A 23,063-nucleotide genomic window follows, 5' to 3' on the forward strand; every position below is an offset into this window, starting at 1 on the left:
TTGAGTCATGGGGACAAGAATGCCAATACTGAGGAAGTTTACAACTACAGGATTCACAGGGTAAAGTGAAGTACAGCACACATGAGAGGAAAAATGAGCTTTTGTGCAACTGATAAGAGCAAGTACCAGGTAAAGCTGACTGTTCAATGCCTGAAACCCACTAACAAGTGGAAACTTGCCTAACAAGTTGTCAAACAATGAGTAAAATATACATAAATAGAAATAATGACTTTTAACTTATTCCAAAATATTCCTTTAGCAAACAGGGATTCGATTACAGACAAAACAGGAAAACAAAAATTTTCAAAGAATGTTTCTGCATTAACACAACCCTTTCCCAGGTGTTGCTTCTGCACACTCACGTACACAAATCCTGCCAAAACATAACCCGTTGCAACCTTACATTAAGGAGCTAGTCATTTTTGTTAGTACTGAAGTCATCACAAAATCAGATTTAATTGTAGCTTTAGTCAATAACTGACAATATAATATTGAGACTTGACTATAGAGAATCTAACAATTCTTAGCAGATTTTTCAACTACAAAAATATTTTTGTGTAATTTGTATTTCTTCTTTGAAAATATATTTATTGTCCATATCAGCTCAGGTAACAAGGTGACATACAATTAACTGCAAAGAAATTTGCAAATCACTTTATATCTGAACCAACAAAAGTTTCTCGACATCACCCATGCAAGTTAAGCATTAATATTCATTCTTTAAAGCAGAAAAACAGAGATAGAGCACAAATGGCTTATTATGCTTGGGATTTGGTCTTAGATTTTTTTATTAGGAAAAAAATATTCTTTTTACCAAATACACATTTTATTTTCCTTCTACGAACAAGTAAATGTTTCTTTTTGTGCCTTTGCATAAATCTGGCCTTTTGTGCACTCCCATATTTTCTCAGTCTCTTTTCTCCATAATTCTGCATTCTAGCCTTTACCTTCCAATGAATCCTCTAACACAGAAACAAATTTTCTTTGTAATCAAAATGGTTTTTATTGTAACTGCTTTTATAGTTTTTATATGTGATCTATTTATTGTCACTCTAAATAGTTCACAGTTACAGAAAATATCAACTCTAAGTATATGAATTAGAATCATCAAAATTTAAAAATAAAGATTTTATTTATTGATTTATTTATTTGAGAGAGAGAGAGAGTGTGTGTGCAAGGAGGGGGAGGAGCAGAGGGAGAGGGAGAAGCAGAATCCTTGCTAAGCACTAAGCCCTTAGCCTGGGGCTCAATCTCAGGACCCTGAGATCATGACCTGAGCAGAAATCAGGACTTGGACACAACCGGCTGAGTCACCCAGGTACCCCTCTCATCTCCTTCTCTTTATTTCTAGAAGAAACAACTTCTTTAAAGAGCTTCATTGGCTCTACAAAAATCTTAAACAAAAATTAAAATTAAAATCTTAAAAAAATTTCAAATTGTTTTTTTTTTTAAGATTTTATTTATTTATTTATTTGAGAGAGAGCACTGTGGAGGGGAAGGGAGGGAAAAGGAGGGGAGGGACAGCGGGAGACAGAGAAGCAGGCTGTGCCCTGAGCAGGGAGCCCAATGCAGGACTCCACCCCAGGACCCCAGGATCATGACCTGAGCCAAAGGCAGACGCTTAACCAACTGAGCCACCCAGGTGCCCCTCAAATTGGTTTTTACAAAGAAAATATACATATCTTTGTGTACACACAAACCCCCGTTAAAATAAAGCTACCCCTATAACCTAAGTTCTATTAAATACTTCCACACTAATGAGAAGCACTCACATCTAAGGGCATAAGGGCAAAGATGACAAAGAGCCTGAGATTGAAGGAAAAAAACTCAATATTTACATGGAAAGACCTGGTCTCTATAAAAAATGCTCAAAATAGTAAGTCTTTGTGTTTAAACAATTCACTGTTATTTTACATTCTAAAGGGCTTAATATAAATATAAAGGTAAAAAGAATGATTTCATTGTCTATGATACGTTCTTCATTTTTCTCCACTTTATCATTACTTGTAGACAACTTTGGTATTTTGCTCATGCAGAAGTATTTATTTTCATAAAGCCAACTGTGTCCTTTCTCTTCTACATTTTTCTGGACTTTAAATCCTACCTAGATCACATTTAAATTGGCTACTTCAGTCTAAAGTAATGCATGAATTCACCCATATTTTCTTCTAATATTTATATGGCTTTGAATAATAGCTCTCTGATCACTTGGAAATTTTTCTTCTGGTTTATGTAGTGAGATATGGATGCAATTTCCCTTCTTTCCTTTCTTCCTTTCTTTCTTTTTCTTTCTTTCAAATGGCCACTCAGTTTTCTCGTTGTGATTTTTAAAATGCTAACATTTACCCCACTGAAAGGAGATGCTGTTTTTATCATACACATTCCCATTTGTATCTGGGTGTAGTTCTGGACATTCTCATCCACTCATGTTGTCTGCCTATTCATGTGCTAGGGATCTTCTCATATCATTCACCTCTAGACTCCCCAGAGAAGGGAAAGCTACTCAATTTGGGTGATGCTTACAGAATTTCTTTCTCAGGCTGGGCCTCTCTCAGTAAACCCACAGATATTTGAGATTCATGAGACTCTTCACCTTTTCAGAACATTTCCACTTCTTGCAAAGACAGCTTACCACTCCTCATCTGGCAGTACTCATAAGCACTAGGATTTTGTCTTCTAATGTCACTGAAAATATACTCCTGGGAGTTTGTTTCTTATTCTACTTTTTCCCTCAAGGGTTTTTAGGAAATTGTGAAGGTTTCCCAAGCTTGAATATTTGAAAGGGCTCACTAGATTCTGCAGAAACACATAAGGCTTTGGTTTAAAGCAGAGTATGCAGTGCAGCGAGAGTGAGTACAGGCAAGAATTGCAAGATGTCAGTGCCAGCTCGCCTGGGTGCTTATTCACTTAAGCCAGTGCTTGTCTCTAGATGGAACCATGAAGGTCTTCCCAAGGGATCTTGGCTTGAGAGATCCTAAGGTAGAAATTTTCAGGGTTTTATTTTCTTGTTGTTGTTAATGCCTTTCTGGTGGTATATCCATGCCAGGCTAACTGGTTAAGTCAGTGAAAACAGTCAGTGAGTCAACTGACCCCAGGTGGCCAGGAGAATTTTGGACTTTAAACAGCACATCACAATCTCTCTGCTCCTATCTTGATCAAGAGTCAAACAGGCTTCTCCAGATACAAAGACAGAGTTTGCCGGGTCTGGAATACGTCAACTATATTCTCCAGGAAAGAGGGAAAACTCAGAATGAGACTGTTATGGTATTCCTAGTGAAACTTGAACCTAATGTGTGCATTTTCAATTTTTATATAGTTAATTTATCCTCCAAAGCAGCTGTGCTAATTACACTTCCAGCAGCAATGGGCAAGTGCCTCTTTCTCCACTTCCAAAACATCACTGCTTGTTACTAACCTTTAATTTCTTTTGCCTATATGATAGGTTAAAAATTATAGCTCATGTAGCTTTAATTTACATAAATCTTATTATAAATGAGAATAGTTTTTTTTTCATGTTTAACTTCTACTTGGGCTCTTTCAGTTTTCCTCCTCATAAAAATTAATGATTTTGAAGTGTATTGCAACTATTTTTCTAATTTGTCATTGTCTTTATTTTATTACAGAGACTTTTACTTGTATCATGCAAACATTTAATTTTATTTTTAAATAATCATTAATTCATTCATTAAAGCAACTAGTTCTCTCTCACTCATCTGAAGATGTATGTCAAGAGTGGTTAATGAGGGGCACCTGGGTGGCTCAATCGTTAAGCGTCTGCCTTCGGCTCAGGTCATGGTCCCAGGGTCCTGGGATCAAGCCCCGCATCGGGTTCCCTGCTCTGTGGGAAGCCTGCTTCTCCCTCTCCCACTCCCCCTGCTTGTGTTCCCTCTTTCGCTGTGTCTCTCTCTCTGTCAAATAAATAAATAAAAAAATCTTTAAAAAAAAAAAAAAAGAGAGTGGTTAATTAATATTTTAGGATAATGGCACAACTTCTTTCCGAGAAACAATATGTGAGTCAGAACTATCCTGGTGCATTCATAAAATGAGCTAACTATTTTATAAAGCACATGTTGTAATTTATATATCAAACCAAAAGCTCAGAACATTTTGGAAGTGATAATGATGGTGCATCAATGATTTATTCATTTGAAAAGATTAGATTTATGGTGTACCTATTCATCTGATAATGAACTTGTAGATGTTTGCAGAGAAAAGGGGTCATAATAAATGTTAGAGGACATTGAACGAATCTGTGATTAAAATAAATTTGTAAATGTCTTATTATTGATCTCAAGAGTGGAGAATTAACTGAGTTTTAATATAGATTCAATTTGCCAAGTAGATTGGTATTTTCTTTGACCAAACAACATATTGGTTTTCTGAAAGTTTTCCTATAGTTAATTCAACAAAAGTTGTAAAAAGTTGATGAATTTTTAAAATAATTAATTTGGGCAAATTAAGTAAAAATAATAAAGCCAATTGGAGAATATTACTCTTTAAATGCATAGTTCCTAAACATTCCAAGTAAATCTTTCTGACCATAAATAACACCAGCTATTGTTATGGGCTATATCTTTGTGTCTCTCTAAAACTCATGTGTTGAAACCCTAACCTCTCGGGGGATGATATTAGGAGGTGGAGCCTTTGGGAGGGACCTAGGTCATGAGGTGGAGTCTGCATGTGAGATTAGAATTTTTATGAGCAGAGGAAGAGAGCTAGCCATTTCTCTCTTTCTGCCATGTGAGGATATAATGAGGAAACGGTCCTGCATAAACCAGCAGGAGGGCATTCACCAGACCCTGAACTTGCTGGCACCCTAATCTTGAATTTCCAGCCTCCAGAACTGTGAGAAATAAATATCTGTTGTCTAAGCCACCTTGTTATTTTGTTACAGCAGCCCAAACTAAGACAGTTATCATTATGGATTTTGAGAGTAGGATTTCTTTCTTTGGTTAATTATTTTTGATAGAAAATAGGTCACAGATCTTCCAAAGAAAAATTGCATTAGCCAGAGTTAAATAATAGGCAAAGAAGGAGTCTTTCAACACTATTGCAATAAGGGTCATGACTATTGCCAAGGAGAGAGAGATTGAACTCAACTGCATGGAAACAAAAGATAGAGGATTTTTAAACACTGAGGTGGACTAATGAAAAAGTACTGCAGGACTGGAATTCTGAAGGGTGTCCATCTGTGCTTGCTCATTGGCATTTATGGAAGTTAGGCTCCTACCCTCCCACAGAGACTGGGACACAGGGGTCCTATCTTTCTTGATGATGACATTTCAGAGGGACAGCTTCCAGATCCTTGAGAAAGACATTCCTGGCTGTAAAGACTTACATCTCAAAAGGACAGAGAAAGAATTTACAATTGCAAGTTTCCTAAAGTAAATAAGGAGATCAAGAAGAAACCTACTTGAAGTTTAGTCCTTGTTCTTGCTCATAAATACTTGAAAGGCAAAACTAAACAAACAAAAATCTGTTGAAGTGATAGAAATGTAGCGCTGATCATTTACCTTATGGATTATTCATCAGGAACATCTGCATTAATGAGGTAACAAAAGCAATTCTTAAGCATTCCCCATAATACCTCCCTATTAATACATGGTTTATAATTATACCTTTTTATGAGTAATAAGTGAAATAATAACCACAAACCATATCTTCTGGATGTTTTTATAAATTATAATTATATTATGTATTATAATGACTATTCTTATAATGGTAACAGCATGAGGGGCTGGAAATAACATGAGGCATGCCAGCCATCCTCTATTGGCTTGAGATCCCACCCACACACCAGAGATAATTATGCCCTGAACACATAGAGATGACTGCTTATTTGTTATGTTCAACCATATTGGCTTGGGTAAAGTTAAAGTAAGATTATTAAAATATAATGATATATGCTATGTGGTATTAGGATGATAACTAAATTCACTAGTGAGTACTTGACATCACTTATTTCTCACTGAAAAATTTTTCTGTGTAATACAATTTGCTAGGTATGAGAGTGTAATCTAAAAGGTCTTGGTCTCAGTTTTAAGTCTAAAAGTGATTAATTACTCTGTGACACTGTATAAATTACTTAATGCTTCTATGCATGAGTATTTTATATGTAAGATTGAATTAATCATATCCCCTACTTCCATAAATGTTCTGAGTATTAAATGAGATTTTATATAAAGGCTAATTATGGTTCCAGTGCATATTAGGTTCTCAGTGTATGAGAGCTAGCTAGCTGTTGTAACAACATTGACAAGAGCAGCAACAGTAGTAGTAGTAACAATACTCAACAATACCTTAACCATATTTCTTGCACTATGCTTTGATTTTGTGATTAAACGGCTAATTCTTTGATTATATTGTTTCCAATATGTTGCCTTCATACATATTAGGGTTGGTAGAGGTCTTTAAATTGTTTATGATATCTGAAACATTCCATGGATAATCTTGAGTAATTTTAATAAGGATTTATATTTCCCTTCTTGACTGACAAGTGATATGCTCTTTCTCAGGAAGTTTGTGAGTTCATTCTCTACCCTTTTTATAAGAAGTAAAACCAGAGATAATCTTTATGAGAAGCTGACTATCTACATAAAATACTTCACTCTTGGATAACATTTCATTCTTTTGGGGGGTTATGGTTGACTATAGTAATTTTAGAAGTATTCAATATGGTGGAAGGAAATGAGGATGCATGAAGAACAGACCCAGGTCATTAAAAAAAAAAAAAAATTCCTTGTGACTTTCCTAAGTAGAAATAGGACTGTCCTAAGTAGAAATTCACCAAATAACTTTATAGGATTAATGGTAAAATTGCATTCATCTTACAAGATGAAGGAAATCAATGTAGAGTAAATGTTAGTAGCCAACCCAGTGTTGTCCATTAATAGGCTGAAAGGACAGCAGTTGATTCTTGTAATTACCTCTCTGGCTAACTTACTGTATAGATACAGTAGTAATTTTTAGTTAAAAACAGAACATATATAAATGTGGAGCTATATCTTAATAAAAAAAGGCCATTTGTTAAAGAATTTAAATTGAACAGAACAGCATAAAACTGCATGACCAAAACCTAACAAGTATCACTTGATATATTGTTTAACAACCAGAAGTCCTAACCAATAAAAGAGAGGTAAAATCAGCTGAGAAAATAGCCTGACCTATAGATTTTAAGTTCTATTTGCATCAAAAAAAAACCACCCCAAAATCAACTAGTAATAAATTTAATTAAAGAAACTAAAGAACTATACACTGAAAACTATAAGGCACTGATGAAAGAAATTGAAGAACACACAAATAAATTAAAAGATATTCCATGCTCATGGATTGGAAGAATTAATATTGTTAAAATGTCTATACCCACAGTGATCTATAGATTCGCTGTACACACCCACTATAACTCATATTTTAATTTTTCACAAATTTACATTTAATTTTTTTAAAAAAACAATGGTTGTACCAATGGCAAAAAATTACTTAACAGGAAGAAAATTTCTATCTTAACATTCTCTGTGTCAGATAATTTAGGCATATATTTTGAAGAGAAGTTTGTATAAATCCCTAGTGAAACCACAGTCAATTTTTACCTTATTACAAAGAGCTGTTGGTGTTTTAAGTTTGTCATTCCCTTGATCATGTAAAAAATAAACAAGAATATGCATGTATGTTTATGCAAATAACTATCCTTGGTAAAAAAAAAACACTGAAATTTGATATGACTTACTTTTACTTTTTCATTTATATACCAAAATGGATGTTTAAATATTGTGATATGCATAAAACCATTAAAAAAAGAACATAAAAAAGAAAATATCATCTAAATGCCAAACAATCACTTATATCTAGTCTTTTCATAGTATTTGCTGATTTTAAATTTAATTTTATAGGAATAATTAAGCAGACCAAAAAAAAAAAGGAACTGTGAGGTAAGGTTGTCTTTTGCTGCAAACAGTGTTATAACTTTATCATAGACAAAACTAAGGATACAGACTTTTCATTCTGTGGTTTACAATAATGTTCCAATTCTGAAAACATATTAATACTATGGTCAGGGTTGAATCAGTAAAACATGACATTTAAAAATAAGTACAAGAAGGGGTGTCTGCGTGGTTCTGTTGATTACGACTCTAAATCTTGGTTTTGGCTCAGGTCATAAACTCAGGGTCAGGGGATGGAGCCCCACATGGGGCTCCCGCTCAGCACAGAGTCTGCTGGGATTATCTCTCTAACTCTTCCTCTCCCTCCCACTCCACCCCACCCCCCACCCTGCTCACACTCACGCTCTGTATAAACAAACAACAAATAAATAAATAAAATCTTAAAAAAAAAAAAAGTTTAAAAGTACATGAGGTTACTAGCCATACAAATATTTAAGGGATATGTGTTCAAACAGAGGGAGTAGCAAGTGCAAATACCTAGAGGGTCTGAGGAACAATGGGGGAGTCTGAGCACATCATAATCAGCAAAGAGGCTAATAGTAGAATATGTAGTTTATATTTAGATCACCATGAAACTATTGTCAGGGCCACCACTTTTTCTATGAGTGAGAGATGCTGACAGTTTGAATAAAGAGTTGACATGATTTGATTCTATTTAACCAGATCACACTGGGTGATATTTTTTAAGAACAGACTTAGAGGGCCAAGAACAAGATCAAGAAAATATATTTGTTTTTTTAAGATTATTTATTTATTTATTTATTTACGAGAGAGAGAGAGAGACAGAGAGAGAGAGAACATGAGCAGGAGGAGCAGAGGGAGAGGGAGAGAGAATCTCAAGCTGACTCTAAGCAGAGTGGAAATCACAACCTGAGCCGAAACCAAGTCAGTCACTTAACCGACTGCACCAGCCAGGCGCCCCCCAAGTCAAGGAAATCTATTAGGAAGTTTTTGCATATTCCAGGTAATAGATGATGATGGCGAAGGGGATTTGTTGGTGTATATTTGAGTAAGTCATCAAGGATGGCACCAAGTTTTTGTCCTGAGCAAGTAAAAGATGAATATTGGGCAAATTGCAGCTAATTTTAGTTTGAAGTGGAGGCGAAGGGAGCAGTTCAGCTTTAGACATGACGTTTGAGAGGTCTCTTAGAGAGCCCCACGGAGATGTTTAGTAGGTATCTGGTGTACAGATCGATGTATTCATGCATTTGCACACCTATGTACCTACCTATACACAGATTTTAACTTTTCCATTGAATTGTTTTACTTGATTATTCTTAGATTTCTGTGCCCGACTGAACATCTTTCATTTTTTTAACAGATTTATTTTTATATTTCTCTTTCAATTCTGCGATTTTTGTAAACAGAAACCAGGAAACATGGCTAGAAGAGTGGTTTTTAAGAGATCTGATGTCACACACACAAAAAAGAAGCTTTGAACCCCACTTCTGTTTACTAACCATACAAATATTTAAGGGAAAAGTGTCCGAACAGAGGGAGCAGCAAGTGCAAAAGTTTAGGCTGTTTGAGGAACAATAGGGCAATTGATGGGATCACAGCCAAAGACTTTCCCAGTTAACTCACCCTGTGACAGATTACAATTTCCCCAGTGGTGGTTTTCAGAATCTGTTTATCTGATGTAAAGCACTCAGGGATTTGCCAATTGAAAAATTCAACTTGCCAGATGTACAGTTGACTGTTTTCACTGAGATCAGTGCTTACGGAAAGATTGTAAGCTACAGAAATAAATCATTATTTGACATTTTAAGGATCATGTTAATGTGTTCCTGTACATTTGCCAAAAACTAAATTTTTTCCCATGGAACAAAATAACTGTTAACATTAAATATTCAGATATAGGTATATATTTTTATATGTAGTTCTATAATAGAAGCATGAAACTGATATAGATTTTAGAAATATTACTGTATTATACACAGAATTTCAAAACAATATCAGTTTCGAGGGAAAGAAATTTTGGCTGAGTAAATGGTAAACTGGCTTCCTGACTCAATCAGGATTTACTCTGGAAAAGAGAAATCTTAACAGGTATCAAATAACAGAGAGTCAGACACATATAAAATTGTTTCAGAACTAAAAGAGTGAAAGCCAAGGAAAGATGGTATAGTTTTTAGATTTTACTCATGAGTTGTTATCCAGAGAATCAAAAAATTGTTGCTTCTTTCCTCCCTACCTTGACAGGTGACAGGTCAAGACACTGTCACCACTTATGATAATATTGCCAAGGCAAGTGAATGGCAGAGGAATGACCTAAAGTTGCCAAAAAAAAAGAAAAAAATTAAGAAACATTTAAAAAACACAAAAACCTCACTTTTATAAAAGCACATGCTTCTGCTCACCACCTCTAGAGGGAGATTCCTTCTGAATCTCAAGTAAGTTTATCTCATTGGTAAAACCTAAATATCATCCAGAAATCTGGAGGCAAGGGAATTGATATATGTAATTCCCAAATTTACAATCCTTGCACCAGAAGGGAGAGCACAGAGGATTTTGGAATTGAGGTTCATTGCCAAAATTCCATTATTCCCCATAGTTCAACCCGATGGCTTACCTTTTAACTTTTGAACAATGACACAATCAACAATAGCATGCTTTATTCTAACATGACACACCCATTCCTCATTTCGGTGAACTTAAGCTCTCTCTCCAAGGTAAAGACCCACAGTTCGATGACATGTGTGTTTGTTTTCTAGTTAAGATAAACTGTTCTACAGTAATCACAGATAAAATTATAAGGTAAATGAGCATCGACACATCTTCCATGTAATATTTAGGAAGAGAAGCAATAGTAGCTAATATATGCCATAAAAATGAAAGAATATGCCTACCTATTACTAAATGCCTGCAATTAGTGAGGGGGTGTTGATGTTCTTAATATCCTTCTTCCACTGCTTAGTCCATTTCTTCTTTGCCCTCAGCTATCATTTTTAATTGTTTATGATTCCTTATTTGGTGAAGTTTCTTGGTGGCCTTGACTACATTAGATTCAGTAGTCTTCACCAACTAGACAAGGGTGTACAATGAAGTACTTATCCTACTGTACTTATCTGTACTACAAGTACTTATCTGTAGAGACAGATATCTGAAATCCAGAAGATTTCCAGGGGAATTGGAATTGAGGTTCCAATTTTGTTTGTTGGAAATCTTCTGGATTTCAGATATCTGTCTCTGGAAATCTTCTCATTTCAGATATCTGCCTCTACAACTATTGTGTAGTAGGATCAAACATTCCAACCAGTAATAACCAATACCAGGGCCCATTGGTTTCAGAGGTAGAAACCCCAAAATATCCAGCAGGTCATCTCAATGCTCAGTTGAATCTAAATCCTTCCATATATATCCAGTTGAAATTTAAGGATGAAACTTCTAACTAATTAGTGATCTAAATTTCATGTAAAAGACAGATATGCTCTGAATTCATTCACCTCTTGATTCTGGAACCTACAGGATTGGGAAGGTCTGGCTTACAGAAAGCTCTATTCTGCAACTATAAAATATAAAAGATCACTTAAAAGTAAGCATAGAAGCCTTGTTATCATTCTTGGGCTGAGAATTTAAAGTCATAAACTAATAATTTTTTATCTATAAGCTATGGCATTTGGACAAAAGCAACCAAGTCTTATAATGACTAATCCTTTATACTGTGTTTTGAGAACAGCTAGTTTTAATCTTCCTAAGCCTTCCCTTCAAAGGGTACTTTATTCAGGCATTCATAATAATTTAAGGAGTTATTTGCAATTGTATGCCATGGAAAGCTAGTATACATTTTTCACTTAGAATCTTCCAAAACCACCTGGAGAGATCAACAATTTCCAGCTGCCCTTTTTTCCGATGGTCTATTTCTTGGAAACACTATTAGTGCTCTATTCTATTTCATTCATAATTGTATAAAGAAACCAAAAACTACTTTATGTACTTCAAGCAAAAATACACTTAATATAGAGAATTGGTACTTACAAAAGCATTAGAAGTCTTGGATGAGTGAGTTACTACATTCCTCTGTATTTTTTTAGTTGTGGTCCAAATAATCAGAAATTTGCTTTTACCACACATGTTATAAAATGATTCCAAATCCCCACTGATTATCCCTGGAGTTAAGGGAGAATAACTCACAGCCCCTGTAATGTGTGGTGATAGAGATCACAGAAAAGGGGAGGAAATAATTCCATTGAAAAAAAAGGAAAACTGAGAGGAACTGAAAGAAAAGGAACCTTAACATAGACCCATAGTTGCCAACCTGAGGGTTTGGATATAAGGTGACATGGAAAAGATAATAGAGATGGTTGTATTTCGATTCAGATTTGTATAAATATTTTCCAAATGATACAATGTAAAAGATACTTTAGTCAACTCTGGGACTGTTACAGCAAACTAGCAAACATTATCCTGCTCCTCCTATATCATACAGTCTATTGAGAAATACAGATAAGTAAGCAGTTACAAATGAAAGTTTTACCTGTATAGTTGGTGAAGAAATAGGAGAGCAATGTTAGAAAGTTTAATTTTGAATTTAATTTTCAAAATCCTCAAATCGTTTAAAGTATTGCATGTTTTTGTTTTTCTTTATGTAACTCTAGATTCTAAGGATTGGCTAATTTCAAGAAAGACTGGATCCTCTGATATGATATTGTCAGGACTCTGCTTTTCACTTGCACTCTGTCTTTGCATTTTGGTTTCTGTGATTAACTTCTTTTTGTAATATTTTCCTGTATCGGGGGCCTGGGTGGCTCAGTTGTTTAAGTGACTGCTTTCAGCTCAGGTCATGATCCCACAGTCCTGGGGTGGAGCCCCACATTGGGCTCCTTACTCAGCAGGGAGCCTGTTTCTCCCTCTCCCTCTGCCTGCCATTCCCCCCTGCTTGTGCTCTCTCTCTGTCAAATAAATAAATAAAATCTTTAAAAAAAATTTTCCTTTATCATTTTAGTAAAGAAAAGGTACAAAGTGTTTTGATTGCCTTCCCATAGACCTAGCCTCTTGGAATAATCCTGACTTCAGGGAGAAAGAGAACTCTTGAAAAGTAGGGACACCTGGGTGCCTCAGTCAGTTAAGTCTCTGACTCTTGATTTGGCTCAGGTCATGACCTCAGGGTGTGAGATCAAACCCCACTGGGCTCCACACTCAGCGGGTAGTCTGCTTGAGATTCTCTCTTTCTCCCTCTGTCCCTCCCCCACTCACACACTCCCTCTCTCTTCGCACCCTCTTTCTCTAAAATAAATAAATAAATCTTAAAAAAAAAAAAAAAGAACTCCTGAAAAGTAGCCCAGCAAATATTGCCCTGGTGGAATAGGAATCCCTTTGTTACTAATAGATACACCAGAAGCATATTGAGTAAGGGGAGGCGGAGTTCACAAATGGAAAAGAGGTACTGTACCACAAGAAGAAATGGTAAAGAGAAACTGGGCAGAAAAAATAAAAAGATCTCAACTGGAATCATTTCATTATTAAAGATGACTATCCACGGAACGAAAATAGGTAGTTGATTGAGATGTGAAGAGATACCAGGAGCTCATCTTTTCAATGTAAAGGACATAATGGATGGACAAAATAGTTCAGGTAGAGTGAACTCTATGAGTTAAAGCCCAAAGTTAAAAGACAAAATTTTGTGAAAATCATGGGTGTGCATTATGAAGGGAGGAGGGGCCAAGATTAAAAATACACTTTAAGTGAGAAATTACAGCACATTAGATTACCAGTCTGGAGATGCACAGACAGATTTGAGAGAGATTGGGGAAAGATTTCCCGTCTAGGCAAATGAGATACTCACCACAATTATTATATCCTCCCCTTACCCTGATCCATGCATTTTGATTACCTTTTACATTTACTCACACTGCATTCTCCTTAGGAAGAGTTGTTTATGGAGCTGCCATGACTCTTTTACCCAAGATCGTAATTCCCATCAATTTTTCTCTCCTTATTCTTAGTTTTCTTTATAGTCCTTAGAAAGAACTCAGTCGTTTTATATTACATGCTTATCTGCTTATCTCTTTGTCTGTATTTCCTGTAATTCTCTTGAAAGCAAGATCCGACTATTTTGTTCACTGCTAGATCCTAGCTAGCAGCGTGGTTGCTACACATTATTTGGAATAACAATGTTTCAAATGATATAATCATAGGCTGCATCTCAAAACACAGGTATTAACAGACTCTGAGGAATGATAACTAGTCATCACCAGCGACTGGTATTATGCAGCTTCACCACCCACATGGTTCCCCTTTGTCCTGTGCCTAGAATAGCTCGTTATGGTCATCAGCAGTGGTTCAAGCTGACTCTGACTTTCTGACCACTTGTGTTTTGCCCTTACCGCCTGTCAAGAAAACCTTATTCTGGTTCATTGGGAAACTGGTGACAAGAGTACATGAAAGCCATTCATTGGAATTGCTTTTAGTCCTTAGCATCCCGTAGAAAGAAAGTAAATATGGAAGGCAACATGGGAGTGGCTTGTGATTAGGTCTTCTCCGCACATGTTTTCAGTTCCTCCCTAGACAGTAGGCAGAGGCAAGGGACAAGGGTCAGCAGCTCTACCACAGCCCACAGACTGGCAATTAATCTGCTATAGTGGCTGGAATTTTGAAAAGTATGTAATGAAGTCCTTTGCCATTATTTCATAGGGAAAATTGCTCTTGACAAGCCTTTCTAAATTCAGCACTTTTCAAGAATGCCTCCTTCTGTTGTCAAGGAATGCCTGTATGTCATACTTAGCTTCCCCTCTACTTATCTCCAGTCTCAGGATCATTACTGCGGACCTTTTTTACAGTCCTTCATAATGCTGTTTCAGACGCAATGTACATTTATGCTTAGACTGGAAGTATGAGAGGCCAAGTAAAGTAATATTAAAATAGGAGTTTTCAAAGTATTTTTGAGACTCATTACTAAACAAAGGATTGGTATTTTGCCTTATTTTCCTGAAGGAAACTGCTTCTTTTCTTTTTTTTTTTTTTGCATTAGTAATTATTTATAACCAGAATTTGTTTTATAAGTTCTGTGCCTTAACAGTCATATGATTCTTCTTGTTGCGTGTGAAAATTGTTTTCTTATAGCAAAAAAATCATGAATGTGACTTTTTAATACCTTGAATATCAATTGCCCCTAATATGGTGAATTTCAGAGCTCATTTTGAATAGGGTGTTTCTCTAACACTCTCTTATATAGTACAGCTTGTTTAAACACTCAACGTAAGTAGTGGTCTGAGGATATTTCTTACCACTTAACCTTTCAGAATTTCTTAAGGTGGTTGCTCTGATTTTCCAGTTGTTTTTAAATTTTTTTAGCTCTAATAGTACAGCCAAGCTTAACTTGATTCAAATAATAGTTCACTTTTGAAATTCCATACTGTCTCATTCTCAATTAAAATATTGTCTTCACAAATCTTCCAACAAAATATAAGTAATTTTCTTTTAAAATCATTGCAAATTAAGTCACCAAGAAAATATTCTGCTAAAAAACAAACAGGTTCAGGCTTCAACTATCCAAATATAAAATCCAACACAGTGAAATATGTTAGAGCTAATTAAATTACTTGTAACTACTTTGACATTAAAGACATATGTTTGTTATAAATTTTGCTGCAATAATATTCCATTATACATATTTTAACAGATTTTATTCCTTAATACTACTTTAATCAGAATCAGTTTTAATGTTCTTAATGAATTGATAAGCCTAAAATTTTTCAGGGATCTAAACGAGAATCTACTTTGACTCTTTTCTTACACATTTGCACATTAATACATCAAAATAATTTTAAATACACTCAAAAATAATGTCCTCCTTCATTCAGATACCATGTCTTTTTGAAACATTCTGGTTTCCTAATATAACCTAAGTAACCTAGTATAAAATAGATCCTAATAATAAACCTATACAATAAATAACACCTTCTGGTTAACTTCTGTCATTAGGAATACTGAATTGGTTGAAATAAAGAGCATTATATAGCAAAAATATGGAGGCTAATAGTATCAGGAGAAGGGTTTGGCTTGCATTTGGAAGCCGTGTTGTCTGACACATGTATCCCATGGGGTGGAGTATGATTGTACCTGTCTTAGAAGATTAAGCAAGCATCAATAATGTGCTTCCGCTAGTGTCTGGGATTTCAAAGTTCTAATGAAGTGTATGTTATTACTCTCGCAAGTATTAACTCTCTGGCTTCAATTCCCAACTCCATTCACTACATTCTGCCATTCAAATCTCTGTATATTTTTATTACAGAAAAACAGATTTTCTTTAATTTATATTAAAGAAATGCATTTGATTCCTGAGAAGTGACAGCTTTAATCTTCCTGCTGCATCTCTTGAGGATGCCTGATTCTGCTGCCTCCTGAGATTCATAACAGAAACTTAATGGCTACAGTGGCTCTATGATTTGGTCTCTGTTATTAAATTCTTTAAGCTCAGCTTAGCTGTGCCCTAATCACCACAACTCCACCCATGATCTCTCCTCTTTATGGGATACTTCTTTACCTTTTTTACACCTTCAACTCTTCTTGCCCTTTAAGACAAAACTCATCGCTCCCTTCTGAGAATCATGGTTTATATTCCTTATCTTCACCTTAGGAAAGCTGTGTGTGTGTGTGTGTGCATATGTTTTGTCTTTATTCCTCTGAGATTATTAACAATAGGTTCATTTAATTATGAATTTATCAAAAAATACTGAACTCTCATTCTGTAGAGGCACTCACCTGTACCCTGCCTATGTGTGGCTACTCCACAGGTCTTTAGATTCTTACTGACAGACACTATGGCTTCTTTACATTTGTAACTTCTGTCCTCTTGCCCCTTCCAACCAACTTTCAAAGACTTAACACTGTTTCTGACATTAAAAGGTCATTTAAATAACCACCTATATTTGTCATTTATAAATAGATGAATGAACCTTGAGCTTCATCAAAAAAATAAGGCTAATGGGAAGCAGTAATTCATAAATTTGTTTCACAAAATTTCCTACTTGCATAACATTTTAATGTAACTTGTTTTATTTATTTATTTTTTTTTTAAAGATTTTACCTATTTATTTGAGAGAGAGAGACTGAGAGAGAGAGAGCACATGAGAGGGGGGAGGGTCAGAGGGAGAAGCAGACTCCCCACCGAGCAGGGAGCCCGACGCGGGACTCGATCCAGGGACTCCAGGATCATGACCTGAGCCGAAGGCAGTCGCCCAACCAACTGAGCCACCCAGGCGCCCCTTAATGTAACTTGTTTTAAAAATTCATCAAGAAATCGAATTCTGCCACAACGACATGTGCTTGGAAAAGGAATCCAAGTTCCAAATGAAAATGTTACGCAGCTGACACCTCGACTTTTTAGATTTATGAGAACTCCACAATGCATTGCTTGAACTTCTGATCTACACAACTGTGAAATAGTGAGAGTTGATATAAATAATGAAGTGTGTAGCAAATTTTTATTCAGCAATGGAAAACTAATGCACATATTTAGAGGAAGAGTAAAAGGGTGGGAGGAGGAGAGAGAGAGGAAAATACAGGGAAGGAGAGAAATAAAGAGGGAGAGACAGAGGGGTTTAAATCATATAAATATTAAAATTAACAATTCCTTCCTATACTCAGAAAGATTCTACCTTAGAGTGAGCAGATGATGGAAGGTATGATCCCACTTCCTCATTTCTCCACCACTATCACAGAATGAGCTTCACACATCACTGAGACTGATTTTTTTGTTTAAGGAAAGCCATTTTGAGTTAAATATGATTGTAAACACAAACTAGTACCATCAGCTAATGTTCGAACTAAGACAGATTTATCCGCCTTAACACTGGAAGAAAACAGGGCTGAGTTGGATTTATTAAGAAATGCATATTATTGATTAATGTGAGGTATAAGTATGCACATGTATTCAATATAGGTGATTCAATAATCTATGTCTTGAATTAGATCAACCTTTACTATGGTCCCAAGTCTTTTGGCTGTTGTGAATTCAATAGGGAGAGGTGGCTCTAGTTAAAATTATTTATTTTTATAGAATTTATGAAGTAAGAAAAATAGGTTGTCATCTTTTTGTTGGCATTCAATATTTGTCATAAAACAGGTTTTTAAAAGAAATGTTTTTGCAAATAAATTCGTTAATCTGTCTAATCAGAATGTTGTTTTATAACTTGGTTAATTTTTATTTATTGATCACACAAAATGTGTCAAGAAAATTTTTCTAGCCCCTCACTCTCGGTTACGTTCTGTTTTTGTGTGTTTCTAGCGTGTGAACTTGCCTTGTCTTTGGACCTCTTACAATGTATTGAAATGACCTATTTTCTCGACTTTCTCACTCACTGAACTACACGCTTCTTGAGGAAAGAGGTCTGGCCTTATTCACTACTGAATGTTTGACACAAATATGCACTCAATACTTGCTGAAGAAGTATTATTTTTAAATTCAAAAATAAAATTGATCATGACTTATTTTTAATTTTAACTGCATCAGTTCAGATATTTTCAGTGCAGGAAATGTGGTTGGTAATGGAGATGCAAAAAAGAATGTCACATTAGTTCTGCGTTCAAGGTGCTCACGCTCTAATCCCACAAAGCTACAAATCAAGTTTAGAGCCCAGCTTTAATAATTAGCTCATTCTGGGCAACTTGTAACATCCACTGCAATGTATTCACCTCAGATTGTCTGCTTCATGTGGTTCCCTAATTATGTTATATGGTAACCTTAATGAATGATTTCAAATCCATTAGATAACAGGCATGATATAAAATTAAGAAATAGATTTAGTAAAATAAAGGGTACTTGGCAAAATAATGTGCTTCTCTTGATTTATAAATCAATTAATCTTGATTGAACATCTTGGTAACATTTCATTCTGTTTGCCACTCCATTTTACAAATACAAGGAGTTCACTTGGAACGATTTTGTTGAACCCTGCTGGGTTTAAAACTTCAATTAAGTGACTACCCTTCTATTTTTTATGAGAACTAGCTTAACTCCTTCGGTTTTTCTTCATAATTCACATCTCTGAGAGTAGGAACATATTGGTTGGAATAATTTTGTATCCCAGTAGGAGCAATTATATATTTTCTCATGTGATTGATACTGAATGTATGTCTATTGGTGAGCCATATCCTGTGCTTTGTAATTCCTTTAATTTCATTTATATTCATCTGGGATGGGAGCCAGTTTTCTCTTGGCTTCCACACTCATTGATGGTTAGACAGTAGAGAAGGTTTTTTTCCCCCCACTTCTGTGGTTGTAGGCTTGCCAGCTTTACACCTTCTTTTTGCAATATTTTCTGTCACTATCTATTATTCACCCTGAATACATTTTCTGTATTTATTATGTTTACCCAGCAACTTTCCCATTCCATTACTTACGAATGTTAAGTTCATCTGAATCTTTTTTAAATAGCCTAGATTTGAAACTACTAATTAAAACTTCTTAAGATAAAAAGTTGCCAAGAGGCTATATTTCGGAAACATTATGTTTACTATGTTTGTCAAAAATTTACATACTATTGATATGCTTCATTTATCTTGGCATCTGTTACCCAACTTCTTAACTATAAATGAACACATTGCAACTTTCACTGGCTGTTCTCCTTAGCAAACAGTAATGGCTGGCCTCATGATCTCCACTTCATAGGGTAACATGCCATTTTCACCTTTAATTTGAGTATGGCAGGACTATTATTTGTATATGCAGGTTTTCTATGTATGTGTCTTTTGTAAGAGGGTGATAAGTTTGAAGAGCATCCTCACTCTCAAAAAATATAACAATCAAAATAAAAAATGTTACTGAACAGATACCAAAGCCTGTGGATTTTAAAAATTAAAAATATTCTCTTATATAAATTTCCTGCTCCTGATACTGTAGCCATATAACAGTATGGAAGGATACAGTATTTTTCTCTTGTTTTCCCCTTCAATTTGACTCTATCTACACAATGTGCATTCCTCAAATTCCAGCTTTTACAGTGTAAATCATTTGTAGATGGACTGGTTGCATGCCTGGCCAGTACTTACGGATTTTTTTGATCAGTTTGTAGCCTAATTCCTATTTATCTCTTTTTAAACTAACTTAGCTAACAATACTATTTTTGGCATATCTTGCATTATATTCATTGCCTGATTAAAGTCTAGTGTTTGTGATTTTGTAATTATGAAAATTTCTAAATGTATTGCATGACATTTCTAGTTTTTGAATGAACCCTTGAGGAACTGAGACTCCATGGTGCACTCCAATGACTACAAAAGTGTTCTCTGCCCAAACTAATCCAGCAGTTACACACAGTTAATAAGCTAACAGATCCACCAAATTATGCTTCAGAGCATAAATAGCAAAAGTTCATCAACCTGCTTTCCTAATAAATCACTTTCTTAATAAATGCACTAATTATATAATTGAATATGTTAAATGTATAAGCACACACACACACATAGGTGCAATATGAACATTTTAAGAAACATTATATAGGGCGCCTGGGTGGCTCAGTCAGTTAAGTGTCTGCCTTCAGCTCAGGTCATGGTCCCAGGGTCCTGGAATCAAGCCCCACATCATGCTTCCTGCTCAGTGGGGAGTCTCCTTCTCCCTCTCCCTCTGCCACGCCCCCCTACTCTGCTCTCTCTCTCTCTCTCTGACAAATAAATAAAATCTTAAAAAAAAAAGGAACATTATATAAAACAAGCAAACACCCATTTACTCATAACATCCCATTTAATAGATGGGAGAATACCAGTATCTTTGGAGCCCATTTGGGCCCTTAAGTGATTGCAATATCCTGAAAAGAATTGTCTACTTTCCTGAATATTTTATTAATCATTATATTTTTCTCTATACTTTTACCATGCAGATATACTTTCCTTAATAATATATTTAAAATACAGTGTGTGTGGGCCACCTGGGTGGCTCAGTTGGTTAAGTTCTATCTTTGGCTCAGGTCATGACTTGGGGTCCTGAGATCGAGCCCCCCTCTCCCCTCGGGCTCTTCTCCATCTCCCTCTGCCTGCCGTTCTACCTGCTTGCGTTCTCTCTGTCAAATAAATAAAATCTTTTAAAAAATAAAAATAAATAAAATATAGTGTGTGGATTCATTTGTGGCTGTTCTTCAATGTTTTCTCTTTGAGAGGCAAATATGCTGTTTTATATTACCGTAATTCACCTGATTTTATTACTAGTAATATGCCACAAATCATTTATTTTTTGTGATGGGCATTTCATTTGTTTCCAGATTTTGGCTATTACAAATACTGCTGACATGAAAATTCTCACCTGTATGTGTGTGTAAGGGTTTATTCCTGGAAGTAGAATGGTTGGACCATAGTGGGTGTTTATATTGCAATACACTGTATAACTTCAAAATTCTTTTCTTTTTTTTTTTTTTTAAAGATCTTATTTATTTATTTGACAGAGAGACACAGCAAGAGAGGGAACACAAGCAGGGGGAGTGGGAGAGGGAGAAGCAGGCTTCCCGCTGAGCAGGGAGCCCGATGTGGGACTCGATCCCAGGACGCTGGGATCATGACCTGAGCCGAAGGCAGAGGCTTAACGACTGAGCCACCCAGGCGCCCCCAAAATTCTTTCCTTAAGTGGATCAATCTGCATTCCCATCAGCACTATATGAGAGTTCCTGTTCCTCATCTTCATCATCACATAACATTTTCAGCCTCTTGATTTTGCCAATATGATTACAACGAAACTGTGGTTTAGCTTCTTTTATCTTAATTACTAATAGCGTAAATGTTTTCTTATTTTCCAAATAACTGTGTTTCCTTTTCTTTGAAAAGTGTTTTTATGCATTTTATCTATTCCAATTGCTTTTATTTGTTATGCTTTCGATTTATAGAAGTTCTTTATGATTGCTGGATCATTGCTTGATTATATATTTTGCAAATACCTTCTTCTATTGTCTATATTTTCATCCCTGGTTTCTTGTCTTTTAATAGAAATTCTTATTTTTTCTGCCATGTAGTTGATGTGACTTTTAAAAGAAATTCTTTACCATGAGATCATAAAGGTATTCTAATACATTTTCTTCTGAAAGTTTTGGAATTGTCCCTTTTATGTGTAAATCTTTCTTTCATCAATAATTCGGCTTTTGGGGGCACCTGGGTGGCTCAGTCGTTAAGCGTCTGCCTTCAGCTCAGGTCATGGTCCCAGGGTCCTGGGATGGAGCCCTGCATCGGGCTCCCTGCTCAGCAGGAAGCCTGCTTCTCCCTCTCCCACTCCCCCTCCTTGTGTTCCCTCTCTCGCTGTGTCTCTCTCTGTCAAATAAATAAATAAAATCTTAAAAAAAAAAAATTCAGTTTTTGTGTGTCTGGCAACATAAAGAGGATCCATTTTAATGTCCTCCGCAATTTTCTTACTGTTTAATAGTTTATACTATTTCCAGTTATTTTCACTGTTATCTTTCCATATCAGAATCTGTATCTGGGCTTACTATTCTGTTGCTTGATGTAATATCCTAGTCTCAGGTAAATATCCAACTATCTTATTGCATATCCCTTTATAAAATATCATGATAGCAGAAGGAATGGTTCTTTGAACATTTTATACTTCTTTATTTGTCTTGGCTCTATTGGCTTCTTTATATCCAACGTACATTTTATTTTATTTTTTTTAAAGATTTATTTATTTATTTGAGAGAGCGAGAATGAGAGAGAGAGAGAGTACATGAGAGGGGGGAGGGTCAGAGGGAGAAGCAGGCTCCTCGCTGAGCAGGGAGCCGGATGCGGGACTCTATCCCAGGACTTCGGGATCATGACCTGAGCCGAAGGCAGTCCCTTAACCAACTGAGCCACCCAGGAGCCCTATTCAACATACATTTTAGAGTAAGCCTTTCATGTATTTTTCCATAAAAATATATTTTGGAGATTTTTATTCCAATTTTTTTTATATCAGTAGATTAACTGAAGAGAATGGATATCATAATGATACTCAATCTTCATATCCGTGGATATATAAATCCATTGATTTATTTGGATATTCTTTAATATTTAAACCAAGGTTTATAATTTTCTACATAGATCTCATGCACATCTAGTCTTAGACTTATACCTGCATAAGTAATTTATTTTCTTTTGGATTGTAGTTTTACTCACTATTCCATTTAGATGCAATTTATCTTATATCTGGGTATATTGCTTAACATTTTATTG

Source organism: Leptonychotes weddellii, chromosome 6 (assembly GCF_054177405.1).
Source record: "Leptonychotes weddellii isolate Sample4059 chromosome 6, ASM5417740v2, whole genome shotgun sequence".
NCBI classification, from domain to species: Eukaryota; Metazoa; Chordata; class Mammalia; order Carnivora; family Phocidae; genus Leptonychotes; species Leptonychotes weddellii.